The sequence below is a fragment of the Callithrix jacchus genome, chromosome 16 (assembly GCF_049354715.1).
Source record: "Callithrix jacchus isolate 240 chromosome 16, calJac240_pri, whole genome shotgun sequence".
Lineage (NCBI taxonomy): Eukaryota > Metazoa > Chordata > Mammalia > Primates > Cebidae > Callithrix > Callithrix jacchus.
The window spans coordinates 83863575-83879890 of record NC_133517.1 but is presented as its reverse complement, the minus strand read 5'-3'; the positions used below and the strand labels follow the sequence as shown (position 1 = coordinate 83879890).

The following is a 16316-nucleotide window of genomic DNA, read 5'->3' as shown; positions in this document are numbered from 1 at the left end:
ACACCCTGTTTGGCATTTCATTGTCTTTGAGACATTGCTAAAATAGAAACATTAAATATTTGAACTATCAATGTACAAATTAACTTAAAAATTATTTTGTATACAATTTCAAATTTGTATACACTCAGTTGTATTAAATAATCTAATACCTTAAGCAATATTTAGAATACTTTTATCATTAAGTTATTCAAATTAATAGAGAAGAACATTGTGAAGAATTGTTTACTTTTAGCAAAAGCTAAGTTTCTGTACTTATGTTTAAATAATCAGCATGTAATGGCATATTTGTGTAATGGGAGATTTGTTTTTTATTTTAATCAATGGGAGAAGAAAATGTATTTTTTAAGTTATTCTCACATGATAGTTGAATCATTATGAGTATTTGTGGTAACTTGTTTTATTTCTTCTTATGTTTTATAATTGATTTAAAAATAAACTCAGTTATGAATCCAATTAGGTAAATTACAAGGCTTCATTTTACAATTTTATATTTTTGTGCATATTTATTAAACACCTCTTTTTCTCCTTTGGATACTATGCTTCAAGATGTCAAAGTTTTTTTTTCCACATCTGTTGAGATGATTGTATGATTTTTGTTTATAATCCTGTTTATGTGGTATATCACATTTACTGACTTGCGTATGTTAAACCATCCCTGAATCTCTGGTATGAAACCCACTTAATCATGGTGGATTATCTTTTTGATATGCTGTTGGATTCAGTTAACTTGTATTTTGTTAAGGATGTTAGCACCTATGTTTATCAACGATATCGGTCTGTAGTTTTATTTTTTGGTTATGTCCTTTCCTGGTTTTGGTATTAGGATGATGCTGGCTTGACAGAATGAATTATATAGGGTTCCTTCTTGTGGAATTATACAGGATTGGTACCGATTCTTCTCTGAATGTCTGATGGAATTCTGCTGTGAATCTGTCTTGTCCTGAACTTTTTTCATTGATAATTTTTGAATTAGCTTTTCAATCTTGCTGCTTATTATTGGTCTGTTTAGGGTATCTAATTCTGCCTAATTTAAACTAGGAGTGTTGTATTTTTCCAGGAATTTATCTGTCTCTTCTAGGCTTTCTAGTTTATGTGCGTAGAAGTGTTCATAAGAGTCTTGAATGATCTTTTGTATTTCGTTGTGTCAGTTGTTATATCTCCTGTTTTCTTTCTTAGTGAGGTTATTTGGATTTTCTCTCCCTTTTCATGGTTAATGCTCTGAATGGTCTATCAATTTTATTTATATTTTGAAGGACCAGCTTATTGTTTCATTTATCATTTGTATTTTTTGTTGTTGTTGTTTATTTCTATTTCATTTAGTTCTGCTCTGCTCTTTCTTCTGCTGGCTTTGGGTTTGGTCTATTCTTGTTTCTCTAGTTCCTTGAGGTGTGACAGGTTTTGATGCAGGCATTTAGGGCTATGAACCTTCCTCTTAGCAACACCTTTGCTGTATCCCAGAGCTTTTGATAGGTTGTATTATCATTGTTATTCAGTTTGAAGTATTTTTAAATTTTCATCTTGATTACCCTTTTGAACCAATTCTCATTCAGGTGCAGGTTATTTAATTTCCATGTATTTGCATGGCTTTGAGAATTCTTTTTGGAGCTGATTTCCAGTTTTACTCCACTGTGGTCTGAGAGAGTCCTTGATATAATTTCAATTTTCTTAAATTTATTGAGGCTCGTTGTATGGACTATCATATGGTCTATGTTGGAGAAAGTTTCATGCACTGTTTAATACAATGTGTATTCTGTGGTTATTGGATGAAATGTTCTGTATATACCATTAAATCCACTTGTTCCAAGGTATAGTTTAACTCCATTTTTTCTTTGTCGAGTTTCTGTCTTGATGACCTGTCTAGCACTGTCAGTGGAGTACTGAAGTCCCCCACCATTACTGTGTTGCTGTCTGTCTTGTTTCTTAAGTCAATTAATAAGTGTTTTATAAATTTGGGAGCTCCAGTGTTAGGTGCATATATGTTTAGGATTGTGATATTTTCCTGTTGGACAGGTCTTTTGTCTTTATATAATTCTCTGTTTATCTCTTTTAACTGCTGTTGCATTAAAGTTGGTTTTGTCTAAGAACAGCTACCCCTGTTTGCTTTTGGTGTCCATTTGCATAAAATGCCTTTTTCCACGACTTTATTTTAGTTTATGTGAATCCTTATGTGTAGATGAGTCCATCGAAGGCAGTGGATAGGTGGTGTGAGTTCTTATTCATTTTACAGTTTTGTATATCTTAAGTAGATCATTTAGGCCATTTACATCCAATGTTAGTATTGGAATGTGAGGTACCCTTGCAATCATCATGCACTTTGTTGTCTGTGTACTATATTTTTGTTTGTTTGTTTGTAGCTCAAAAAATGAGCTAAGGACATGAATGGACAATTCTCAAAAGAAGATATACAAATAGGCCACCAACACGTGACAAAATACTCAACATCACTAGTGATTAGGGAAATGCAAATCACCACACTATGATACCACCTTACTTTTGAAAAAATGGCAATAATAAAAAAATAAAAAAACAGTAGATGTTTGTGTGGATGTGATGACTAGGGAACATTTCTATATGCTGGTGGGAACATAAACTAATACAGTAACTATGGAAAAGAGTGTGGAAATTCCCTAAATAACTAAAATGAGAACTGCCATTTGATCCAACAATCCCACTCCTGGGTATCTACCCATAGGAAAACAAGTCATTATTTGAAAAGATACTTGAATACACATGTTTATAGCAGCACAATTCATAATTGCAAAATCATGAATTTAACCCACATGCCCATCAATCAACGAGTGGATAAAGAAACTGTGGTGTGTATATATATGATGGCATACTACTCAGCCGTAAAAATAAATGAATTACCAGCATTCACAGTGAACTGGATGAAACTAGAGACTATTATTCTAAGTGAAGTAACTCAGGAATAGAAAACCAAATATTGTATATTTTCACTGATACGCGGATGCTAAGTTAAAGGCTTAAGAATGACATAAGGAGAAAACCACCTTAAACTTCATATGGTACCAAAAGAGATCCTGCATAACTAAGACAATCCTAAGTAAAAGAAACAAAGCCAGACGCATCATGCTACCTGATTTCAAACTATACTACAAAGCTATAGTAACCAAAACAGCATGGTACTGGTACGAAAACAGAGATATAGACCAGTGGAACAGAATAGAGGCCTTGGAGGCAACGCCAGACATCTACAACCATCTGATCTTTGACAAACCTGACAAAAACAAGCAATGGGGAAACCACTCACTGTTTAATAAGTGGTGTTGGGAAAACCAACTAGCAGTGTGCACAAAGCAGAAACTGGTCACCTTCCTGACATCTTACAATAAATTAACTCCAGATAGATTAAAGACTTAAATATAAGGCCTAACGCCATAAAAACCTTAGAAAAAAACCTAGACAAAACCATTCAGGACACAGGCATAGGCAATGACCTTATGACTAAAACACCAAAAGCATCGGCAACAAAAGCCAAAATAGGCAACTGGGACCTAATTAAACTCCAGAGCTTCTGTACAGCAAAATAAACAATCATTAGAGTGAACTGGCAACCAAAAGGAAAAAATTTTCACAATCTACCCATGTGACAAAGGCCTAATATCCAGAATCTACAAAGAACTAAAACAGATTTACAAGAAAAAAACAAACAAACCCATCCAAAAGTGGGAGAAGGATATGAACAGACACTTTTCTAAAGAATACATATATGAGGCCAACAAACATGAAAAAATTCTCATCATCACTGATTATTAGAGAAATGCAAATCAAAACCACATTGAGATACCACCTCACACCAGTTAGAATAGCAATCATTAAAAAATCAGGAGACAACAGATGCTGGAGAGGATGTGGAGAAACAGGAACACTTTTACACTGTTAGTGGGAGTGCAAACTAGTTTAACCATTGTGGAAGACAGTGTGGTGCTTCCTCAAGCACCTAGAAATAGAAATTCCATTTGACCCAGCAATCCCATTGCTGGGTATATACCCAAAGGATTATAAATCATTCTATTATAAGGACACATGCATATGTTTGTTCATAGCAGTACTATTGACAATAGCAAAGACCTGGAACCAAGCCAAATGCCCATCGACAATAGACTGAACAATGAAAATGTGGCACATATACACCATGGAATACTACTATGCAGCCATAACAAACGATGAGTTTGTGTCCTTTGTAGGGACATAGATGAATCTGGAAACCATCATTCTCAGCATACTGACACAAGAATAGAAAATCAAACACCGCATGTTCTCACTCATAGGCGGGTGTTGAACAATAAGAACACCTGGACGCAGGGAGGGGAGCATCACAGACTGAGATCTGTTGGTGGGGGCCAAGGGAAGGACAGCAGAGTGGGGGAGGTTGGGGAGGGATAACATGGGGAGAAATGCCAAATGTATGTGATGGGGGGATAGAGGGAGCAAACCATCTTGCCATATGTGTACCTATGCAACAATTCTGCATGATCTGCACATGTACCCCAGAACCTAAAGTACAATAAAAAAAAAGAATGACATAATGAACTTTGGGGACTTGGAGTGAAGAAAGGGAGGGAAGTAAGGGATAAAAGACTACAGATATGATACAGTGTATACTGATCAGGTGATGGATGCACCAAAATCTCACTAATCACCCCTGAAGAACTTACTCATGTAACTAAATACTACCTGTACCCCAATACCTTAAAAAAAAACATGTTAGTGTTTGGGACTCAGGGTCTAAGACCAGGGCTGCTGCCAATATGTATCATGGAGGAGGCCTTCAGTAAGTACTTATTAATTAGTTGAAGTGGTAGGAGAATATGGATGCCATCTTTTTTATTTTGAGATGGAGTTTCGCTCTTGTTACCCAGGCTGGAGTGCAATGGTGTGATCTCGCCTCACCGCAACCTCCGCCTCCTGAATTCGGGCAATTCTCCTGCCTCAGCCTCCTGAGTAGCTGGGATTACAGGCATGTGCCACCATGCCCAGCTAATTTTTTGTATTTTTAGTAGATATGGGGTTTTACCATGTTGACCAGGATGGTCTCGTTCTCTTGACCTCATGATCCACCCGCCTCGGCCTCCCAAAGTGCTGGGATTACAGGCGTGAGCCACCGCGCCCAGCCCAGATGCCATCTTAACAATTTCTCCTTCAAACTAATTATTGTGTTATTGAAACATGTGAATGGAAATGTAAATCAAGTTATTAAAAACGTTTTATAGCTCAAGTAGAGATTATTTTTCAGAAAATAAAATAACTTTTCCCCATGGTAACCTCAAAAGTTAAAGAGACATCATGTATCTCATGCACACTTGTTTGAAATGTCTTTCCAGGAAAAACTATATAGTTCAAAAATTTATTTTAAGGTAAAGCTAATATAATTGGTATCTTTAAAATGTAAGTTATAAATTTATAGTATTTAAATGTATTGTTTTCACCTGCACTTAACAGGTGAAGTCTGTAAAAATCTGTAGATAATTTAAAAGTATACTGTTTTATAGATAATATTTTTCCATGTAATCATTTGTACTGGTTTTGATATTTGTAAAATTTACTTTTTTGCATATATTACTGGTTATTACATTATCAGTTATATTCCCTTCACATTGATGCATGAGGAAATTGCATAGTGAATGACATTTTATGTTTCTTTGAAAATTTTACCTCAGTCTAGCTGTATTTTCCTTGACTCACAGTTGAATAAATTACAGCTCATGAATGATAAATAAATTGTTTAAATTCATGCAGGTGGTAGGCAAGTAGTGGAGCAAAGATAAAAACACATAACTTCAGACTCCAATCCACTAGGACTTTCCCGTAAGAGAAATGATTATTTCTATTAAGCATAAATAAAATTCTAATCAATTGTTTTTCCCACAATGCCCATGTAGGTTTCTTAACAAGCACTTGGAATGAATAAGAACATTCTCTAACCCACTTCATAACTTGAAGTAGTTTTGAGTGGTAGGAATTTCATCATGGTCATGAAGTCACTGAATTAAAGGTGAGTAAGGCAATGGGGAACCATTATGTAATTGTAGTTGTTGACACCTTTATAGCAAAAATTGCAGTGGTTAGCAAAGATATTTCCCCACTGGGAAAACTAATTAAGATTAGTAAAGAAATATATGAGATGAACATCCTAGAATCATGTGATATAAATTTTAGTCATACATTATTTTTTTAATATGTCAAAAATTGAGAGTGGCCAATAAAATATTAAAATGTATTTATTCTTGCTTGCATACCAACAATGACCATGTTCTGTCACCCTAAATTTGTCTTTCAAAATGCTCATATTAAAGACTAATATTAAAGAATAATCAAATAATCAAAAAGTCATATTAAAGAATAATCATTTCATTTTAATACATTTAGCTTCATGAACACTTCACAGCATTTTCTCTCTCTCTCTCTTTTTTTTTTTTTAACATTTCAACTGTTATTTGGTGAACATTTTGTCATGGAACAGGACTCCTCTATTGTAATTTTTTCAGTACATTATCTCATCTGACAGAATCATGTAATGTATTAGCTCGTATTTTCTTTTCATTTCACACTTAATGGTTTACAATTGATAATCCCTATTCTCACTTGTCCCTATTCCCACATACACCTACAACCACATCTTAGCATTTTATGCTTTACTAGGCAACAGACTCATCAGAGGTTTTGGTTTCTTGTTTGAAAAATTATGCACTTAAGGCGTGAGATCCCGTCTTTTCTCATATAGCCTTTTGGATAAAAACATTCTTAAAATATTTCCTCTGCAAAAATTTAGAAATGATGTTTTATACTGAAATGAGTAACTAGTCACAAGGAGAATTAAATAATTTACTTACAACTTTCTATCAATGAATAACATAAAATGTACAAAAGTAATTATTTGGTAATTAATGAAAAATTGATAGAAACTTACATTGTAAGAAAGCCATTTAAAATTTCAAGGCATATGTTCTCTAAATAATAGGTTGTACATTAGAATATTTTGTAATTAATGAGAATTAACATGCTGTATTTTTTAAAATTTTGTTCCTGTTTATTTATTTATTTTATTTTTTATTGCATTTTAGGTTTTGGGGTACATGTGCAGAACGTGCAAGATAGTTGCATAGGTACACACATGGCAGTGTGTTTTGCTGCCTTCCTCCCCTTCACCAACATTTGGTATTTCTCCCAGGCTATCCCTCCGGAATTCTTAAAGCATCAGAGTTGTTAGATAAGAATAATACCTGTCTCATTTTTTAACTATGTTTATTAGGTTTTAACTGTAAGATGTTATTATCTCTGGGAGAGTTGAGAAAAATGACTGCATCTGAACTATCTCTAAGAATGTAAAAAAAAAGACTCTAAATATTTATTTAAATGTAAGGTGTATAACAGCTGATTACAATATTAAAATGATCTTTAGTTAAATAATGGATGTAACAGACATAGTTTTAAATTAAGAGGTTATTAGTATATTACTGCTCATAAGAAGATAGAAGCAAAACAGACATGCATGTAAGAGGAAAAAGCGAAAGAGAAAGGGAAGTAGGAGAAAGGAGAGAGGATGAGGGGAAAAGAATGATGGAGAGAGAAAGAGTAAGAGGAGAAAGAGAGGTTTATTTAAAAATAAGAGTGACACTGTTACAAATTCCCATGATTTTGTGAATGTTAAGTAAGATAATTTATGTGAAATGGCCTAGCATATTTTTTGGAACCGAAGAAGTTGTCATTAAATATTAGTTTCATTAGTGATGTGACTCGAACTCCATTTCTTTTTTTGCTGCACTCTGTCCTGCTACTGTTAAGATATATTATATAATACCACTAGCATAATCACAGTGATTTCACATTACTCACAGTAAGACTTTTAGATATGAATTACTTATAATTTTTCTTTGGTTCAACAGTTCTTAAAAATGATCCAAAGATATACAGAGAATTCTCTGCTGAAAGAAACTATTAACCTATTTAATGTCACAATGAACAAGAAAACCACAGGAACAAGCTGATATTTAAAGTAATGGCTGTTCTGTTAAAATAAATCATGCATGTCCTATTGATATTGGAGTACACGAAGCACAGCACAATAATTCATGGTTATGTCAAGATGTCACTAGCAGCAATATTAAAGAAAAATATGGCTGTGGCAACATTTGAATAATTACATCATTTGTTGAGAGTAAATGAGCTGAAGCTTCTAACAAATATAAAATTCCAGAAAGAAACATGTGAGAAAGGCAAATTCACCATGTTGGGAACATGTGTTGGGTATAGATGTAAATATTTGTCAATGAAGCACTTTCTTAAGATTTAGAATGTGAATAAAAGTGCAAGCCATTATCATGTCATGCAGGTAGGTACAGGGGCTTCAGAAGGTTTTAGAGGTGAGGTTTATGCATTGTCTTAATAGAATTCGTATTAAAAACAACCATTTGGTTTTGCAAACAACTGAGCTTATCATTGGTAATTTCCTGCAAATTCTTGATTTTCTGAAAGTTAGGAAAGGCTATCTTTGACAGTCATAAGCCAGCCTTAAATTCAGGATCTTGTTATTTAATAATTTCCTACTTGAAGTATTTTAATGTTTTTATCTGAACCCTGAGAAATGCAAAAAGACTACAAAACCACCAGCCTGTTAATGAACTTTTCTTCTCCAAATAATTACAAAGTAGGTTATTTTCGAGTAAATTATTTTCACTGTTTTTGTCACAAAAGTGTTCCTTTGATTCTAGCACAAGTTGCAGTAATATGCAAATAATACTTAGATAAGATGATATTGACAGTATATTCTTAACTATTTGTATAAAACTATGTATAATTTTCATTATTTTAACTTTTGGCATTTTTTCTCTATATAAATAAAAATAATGCCTGCTATTTAAAGTAGAAAAATATAAACCACTATCCTATAGAAAACTTTTTCTTCCTTCAAAAATGGAGATTGATAAAAATGTAGATATTCATCTGCATAGATATCTCAAGTCACTATGTCTAAAGGTACCATGTTTCCATAAAATTTACTTTTACCAATGACTTTAGAGTTTGATTTTCAGGATCAACATTTTATCCAGAACCCATGAAATATATCACTAAAATTTTTCTTCAAAAGTCAACCTTTCCAATGTCTTCTTTCTGCTGAAAATACTTCAAAATTTCTATATTGTCTCCCTTCTCATTTTTTTCTATTGACTCATTGATCTTTATACATGACTATAATTACAAAGGCCATCTTGAATTGTTGAGAAAACTAGAGATACTGGAAAATTATGTGGAGCAATTAATCAATATAAGTATGTTTTAGTGTCCCCACCTTGTATAAACTCCTGCAAATGTTAATTAGTATATTTTTCTAAGGTTTAGAGGTTTTAAGAAGCAGTTGACACTCGTGACTATAAGCTTGTATTATAAAGTATAAAACTGAAAAAACATGCATCTGCTGCTTATTAGCAGTTTAATATTGTGTAAGTTACTCAAGTACAATAAACTAGGGAGATGTAAATACTAGGAATGATTCCATAGTTATGTTGGGAGATTTAACTGGGATAATGCTTATAAGAAGAGCTCATCACAGTTGCTGACATATGCTGAATATTATTTTTAACATAATTATTTTGATGATGAACTCACCCAAGGTTCATCTAATTATAAAACAAAAACAAAAACAAGAAACAACAAAAAAACCCTCATTCATTGATAACTCTGGAGGTGGAATACCTGAAGTAAATCTGTGTTTCCATTTACAGTTATGTGACACTGGGGAGGTTCCCTGACTCTCCTGGTTCCTCACTGGCAAAATGTAGATAAAAATAGTATATTCTCATTAAGTCCTTGTCAGATCTAAATACGTTAATGCAAGCACAGCACTTGGAACAATGCCAAGCACTTAGCAAGTTAGCTCCTCTTGGGAAAGATGACACAGATTTGAGAACTAGAGAATTCTTTCACACACCAATCAGGGTTTTCATCTTGAAGCACCAAATTATTGATAGTTATAACAAACTTGGAGTATTTGGACTAAATGTAATATTTCTTCAAGTATATGCTATTATATTCTACTAGGTCATTTATTTTTTCTGCTAAGTTTATGATTGCCAAGACTTTTGGTCTTTTTGGATGTAGAATTAGTAGAGTCATCACATGCTATTTATTTAAGGTCAGTTAAAAAATATTACTGAGAGAGGTGAGAGCATTGATAAAGATCTTAATTAGAGGACAGAGAGAGAGAGAGAGGAGAGAGAGAGAGAAACACATCTGTGTCTTTATTAACTTAAAATTACTGAGATTGAGTCAACTGATTTCCTCCCGTAAACCCTGCCACCTTTTTTGGGTGCATTTCAAAGCTATCTATCAGAAAGAATTACACACACTTCATCATGTGAATTTTACTACCTTTCTTCATGGGTACTTTATATTCAGTAAGGAAAAAGTAAAACAAAACAAAAAACACCATTCTACAAAATGCATACTTTGCATTTTCCATGTTGACAATTTTTTTGTTTTATTCACTTATCCAATCCACACCAACAAGAATTTAACTCAAAATTCATGGTTTCTTCTATTATGCAGAAAGATAATATTAATTAGCACTGACCCTCAGTCTTAGTAAAATATAAAATTTATACAACTTGTATTATTTTTCTGTGTATTTAAAATGTATATTTTAGAATGTGACATGATCTTTGTCAATTTCCTTCAGTCATTAGAGGGTTTGCACATACAATCTATGCCACTAAATAATACATAATTTTTGTGATACTTTCCAGGATAAAGCCAAATAATAATTACCTTAATCTGAAATAATTATAGGAAGTTTCTGAGAATCTATACCATTACCAGTTTTGTTGACTTAAATATTTTAAAAATGTATTAATAAGAGATATATCTTACATAAAATAAAAAGAACATTGAAATTGGAGATTTTGAATAAAGCCTTATGATGGTAATGATTAAAGATGTTTTGATAAAGATACTCCTATAGTTTAATCTAGACATTGTAAAATTTAGAAATATGGAGAATCTTTCCAGAAAAGTTTTGATTGTGTTTTTGAGTGAATATTTTATTCATAAAGCTATTAGAGAGAAGTGATTGAGAATACAACAATTACTCTTACAAGATACATACAGCCATTAATTATTTTTATTGTGCCCAATATCACTTTCTCATAAAATTATCACCACTGCTATCTGAGATGATTATCTCTTTGTGTGTATGGGTGTATGTTATTTGCCATACAACTGGCAAATAACATAACCTCTCAAAACAGTATTTCTAATCCTTTTAGGTTAGTTAAAAGTATAATTTATCTTCATTTAATTACATAATAAAGAAATGTTAACATTGGAATGCAGTGACATGGAACATACTTGCAGTCATTTGTGTAATTAGTGAATTTAGATATGATTAATGAACAAATTTTGTGTTTTCAAATGATCATTATTTCCTTGTCACATGAAAAATTATTCAGTTAATTAGTCTACTATTTTGAAATGACAATCATAGGCCATAGTTTAAGGTTTTAAATTGGAAAAATGGTTAAACTGAAATAATAAATTACTGTTATAAGCTCTTTTACTCTATGTGAAGTGTTTTTAAAAATTACCCTTTTACACAATAAATATCAAATGATGAAATTTTCTACTTCACAATATTGAAAATAATTAAGGTTGATAAATACTAGCAAACATAATTATATGATAAAATAAATATTTTATTATTTAAAAAATAATGTCCTCATATATGTGAATGTTCCATTTTTCAACATCCTAGGAATATGTATGTGAGATTTATTAATATGAGAAATGTTAATTTATTTATATTTTAATAAACTTTAGTAACTATATATTTTAGTTTTTAAAAACATGGAAATATGACTTGAAGTTGCAATAAATGTTATGCTGTCTGTTATGTATCTGCTTTAAACATAAAATTCTGCTATAATATATGTGATTTTCCCCATTATCTGTAAGCCAATATTACAGCAATAAAATTTAGTGATTAGAATAAAGTAACTCATTGTGAAATTTCAATCATTTAACATTTTCATAATAACTATGATAGCACTTCATTGGGGAAATTAAAATTTTCTTTTTAAGATTTAAGATAGTTATTGGAAAATTGCATGTTTCTTTCCAAAGCTAATAGTCTTTCTAGGTGAGAAGAAAAGCTAAGGTATTATGGATCCTACATAGAAGAAATAAACAATATTGCATACTTTCCACAAGGCTGACAGATAGCCTATTTGATTTGGGATTACTTTGAAAGCACTTTGTTTTCAGTTACACTGGGGAAATAGACAAGAAACCACCATTGTCATGGAAACCCACGATGTTTGTTCCCCAATAATAGCTACCAGTGTATAAGATATTGAAAGGCTTAACAGAGAAATATGTTATTGATTTTACACAAAGTTATATGAAACTGAAACTAAAGAAGAAACGTTATATGAAACTATCTATAAAGTCAGAGTTGAGGGAATACGTTTTGTATGAACTAGGTATGTATTCTAATATAGAAAAACTAAAGGATGTAAAATAAATATCAATAGACAAACGTTTTGAGTATTTTATAGTGAAAATAACAAAAAATGTATCTTCCTTGATAGATTCTCATTTTTCTAGGTTATTCTACTTCTACTTACTAGAAGTTCTACTTACACATCATAGACAAGATTTGAATAACTGTGTAATGTTTTAAAGCCAATAGCCACCAGGTTTAGGAATTAGCACTTTACCATATTTTATAACTTTTGTTTTTTGTTTTTTGAGATGGAGTCTCGATCTGTCACTAGGCACCAGGCTGGAGTGCAGTGGCATGATCTCGGCTCACCATATTTTACAACTTTTAATGTGTCCTAGGTATTACATTAATAATGCTTTGTTTAAAAGGATGTTTACAGTTTACTTTACAATTATGATTTCTTTCTTGAGGGTACCCATATAACTCTGAAATTTGGGTTAAATTTTGATGAAATAGAAGAATGGTAGAAATAGTGTACTCATAGATGTGTAGTTAGAAGTAAGAATAGAAAAGAAAAATGTGTAAGTTACTGGATTTCTGAAAGAGAGAATATTGGCAAGCATAACATTAAACAGTCATGTTCATAAGTGCATAAATTGATTTATATTCAAAATGTTGCAATACTATTTTATAAATGATAAAAATTTATTTTAAATAATTCAATATACTTTTTATCATTAGATCAACAAAAATATATAAAAAGAAGCAAATTTTTAAACTGCGTTGATGGGCACATTTGGAAACTAAATATTATGATGATAAAACTGTTTGAAAATGTAAATTGGACAATTATCTGAAAAACCACAATCAATTATTGTTATTAGTCTTTGGGAACAAAAAAATAGACAATTTACATATAAAAGTATCACTGATTTTGTGGAGAATTTGAAATATGCTTGTGAATGTGACAAAAGTGTAATTTTTCAGGTAGCACATGAGATGGCATGCTGTTAAACATAATAGTTATATTAACAGTTGCCAGACAATTTTAGCTAGCTACGGTGGAGGTAATATTATTAGGTTGATGCAAAAGTAATTGAGGATTTGCATTTTTTTAAAGGATAAACACCTCAATTACTTTTGGACCAACCTAATAAAAAAAGAACTAATATGTTAACAATGTGAAAACAGAGGAGGAAAAGAAGGTGGAGTGGTAGGAAAGTAGGAATAAAAAGATGAAAAAAAAAACTTGTCCAATTTTGTAACCTATCAACCAACCAATCAACCAAATGAACAGACTGTTCTAGCAGGCATTTTTTTTTTTAGAGTCCCATTTTAAATTCCTTCTGAACACATTATCTTTGTGATTTTCCAAAGTTAAATTATTGTATCCATGACACACCTCCACTCTAGCTATGTTATATGCACATGGAAAGACATATAATTCTACGATTTCTACTGTGAAATATAGTTCTGAATACTATAACATCTATACTGTCATAGAGAAAACATTTTTATCTTCAGATAACCTCTTACATAACCTTTAAGTATATATATATCTCATTCCTATTTTACATGCCAACTTGATTGTCTAATTCACACCCCAGACATATGTCCAAAACCTGAATTTAGAGATTAGAAATTGAGGAGAGGAGAGAAGCTATTCGTCTTCCTATCTCTCTTTCTTTCTCTTCTTTTGTTTTTATCAGAAACTATGAAAGAGAGTATTGCTTTGATGATCCCTGCTTTGGTGGCAGCAGCTCTCTCTTAGTGGTTCCAGCAGTGACCATATGGTTCCCTCTCTATCAGGTTAGCATCTGATGATGGATCTCCCCTGCAGCTCCCACATCCACTAAGTTCCACAGTAGCACATGGTACATGGAACCCTCATTAGCACAGTAGTCAGCTTGTTTTGTATTCTGGAAAGCCCAAACCCTCAGTCTCACACTCTAGTTATGTTTTCTTTCTTGGGTAAATAACTTTTGGATCATTTCTTTTCCTTTTCCTGCTTTCATCTCTTCATTTCTTTGGTAACAATTTCCGTTTATTAAATTCTATTTGTTTTCCTAATCACAACCTGAAACAGAGGTTAAGGAAGGTGGCTATTTATGGATAGAAAATAATTTTCTCATTTTTCCCACCAAAGATGTAGGAAGAAAAAATACCTATAAGAAATAAAATTAATAGACCAATGTGTTACTTTCAGTTACAGTTAACCAATTATTACCTAATGATAACAAAATCAGATCTCAGTTTTAGTGTTATTTTTCTTGAGTAAAAAAATAGATTTCCATAAATGAGATTCTGTCTCCACTGAAACTGAATTTATGTCTAGGTAGTCTTAAATGAATTCTAAAACTTTTACATCAGAACTCACTGTACTCTCTGAGCCATTAGATATGTCTTCTTGTTACAATGTATTAAATTAAGAATTATATTACCACATATATATGAGTTGCTTAATTTAATTTTAGCCAATTAGGAACATAAAATTATCTTGAAAAGGAAATTTAAGGATGCTTTTAAAATTAAATTATTTATGTCAGTGAAATAACTATTTGTTTTTTTATATTAAATCAGTATAATTATTTTAATTAATGAAATAATGTTAAATGCTACCAGTTATTAAGTTTCTACTATGAATCAAATGTTCAACATATATTATCTCATTATATCTCCTAGCATGTATATCTATACATGACTATTTTCATTATTCCATTTTGAAAATGAAGAAACAAAAGGCCTATGAAGATATAAATTTCTTGTTAAAGGCCACATTGTTAGCAAATGGCCAAGTCAGAAATTAGGCCATGTTCTTTTTGCTGTTCTATGAAGTCTCTCAATTAGTTTTGCTAAATTTTTAATGAATGTCTCCAAATTATTCTGACATAGGAAGTTAATGTGAGTGCTTAAAATTAATCCATGAATCTGGCAATTAGAAAATTATCTTGTGCTTCAGTGAGGTGACAAATCAAATTAATTGATTATTAACAGAAATAGGAAAAGAGGAATGATAGTAGCCCATATTGACTATCATTTTAAGATGTTTGACTGAAAAGAAATGTAAGTCACAGGGTGATTGATATTCACCTTACGAAAGCGCAATCCTAATTACAGCCTTGTGGAAGAAGAAAATGAGGAACTGAATTATAACATCATAAATAGTAATGCAGAGTCATAGAAGCCAAGATTTCAGAGTATCCTCACTAATGATTATGTAAAATACTTAGTTTATGTCATGTACTGGGTTAATGTTTTATACCTTGAATCTACAAAACACTGTAAAATTTGCAGAGTTTTATATCCTTATTTTCCGTACAGTTTATTTTTATTTTCACTTTATTTTAATGGGTACATAGCAGGTTTATATATTTATAGGGTACATGATATATTTTGAAACAGGCATACAATAAGTCATAATCACATCAGAGTAAATGGGATATTTGTCACCCCAAGCATTTATCATTTCTTTGGGTTACAAACCAATTACGCTCTTTTAGTTATTTCAAAATGCACAATAAATTATTGTTGACTGCAATCACCCTGTTATGTAGAAAGGTTAAGTAGTTTGCTTACTCCTATTTGTTTAGTGGAAGAACTATAATTCAATAGAGGTTTTCTCTGACTGCAAAATTCACATTCTTTCTGCCAACTTAACACTACTGCCTCCACAATTTACATGTAAAATAAATGTGAAGAAAAGAGAGACTTACAGAATTAAGTATTAGAACAAAATGTCTCCCCATCAAAGAACATTAACAAAAAAAAATACTGTTTGAAAAAATTAACTAACTATAATGATAGAGCAGAAAGAGTAATATAAAATAAAGTTAAAATTTATCAATAAGCCAATTTAGTA

The 16316-nt window shown here is 31.7% G+C and overlaps 1 protein-coding gene across 7 annotated transcripts in view; it reads right to left on the bottom strand.

Annotated features, from left to right (window-relative positions):
- CSMD3 (CUB and Sushi multiple domains 3) overlaps positions 1-16316 on the bottom strand; it is a 1279316-nt gene that overhangs the window by 1131250 nt on the left and 131750 nt on the right. The window lies entirely within an intron of this gene.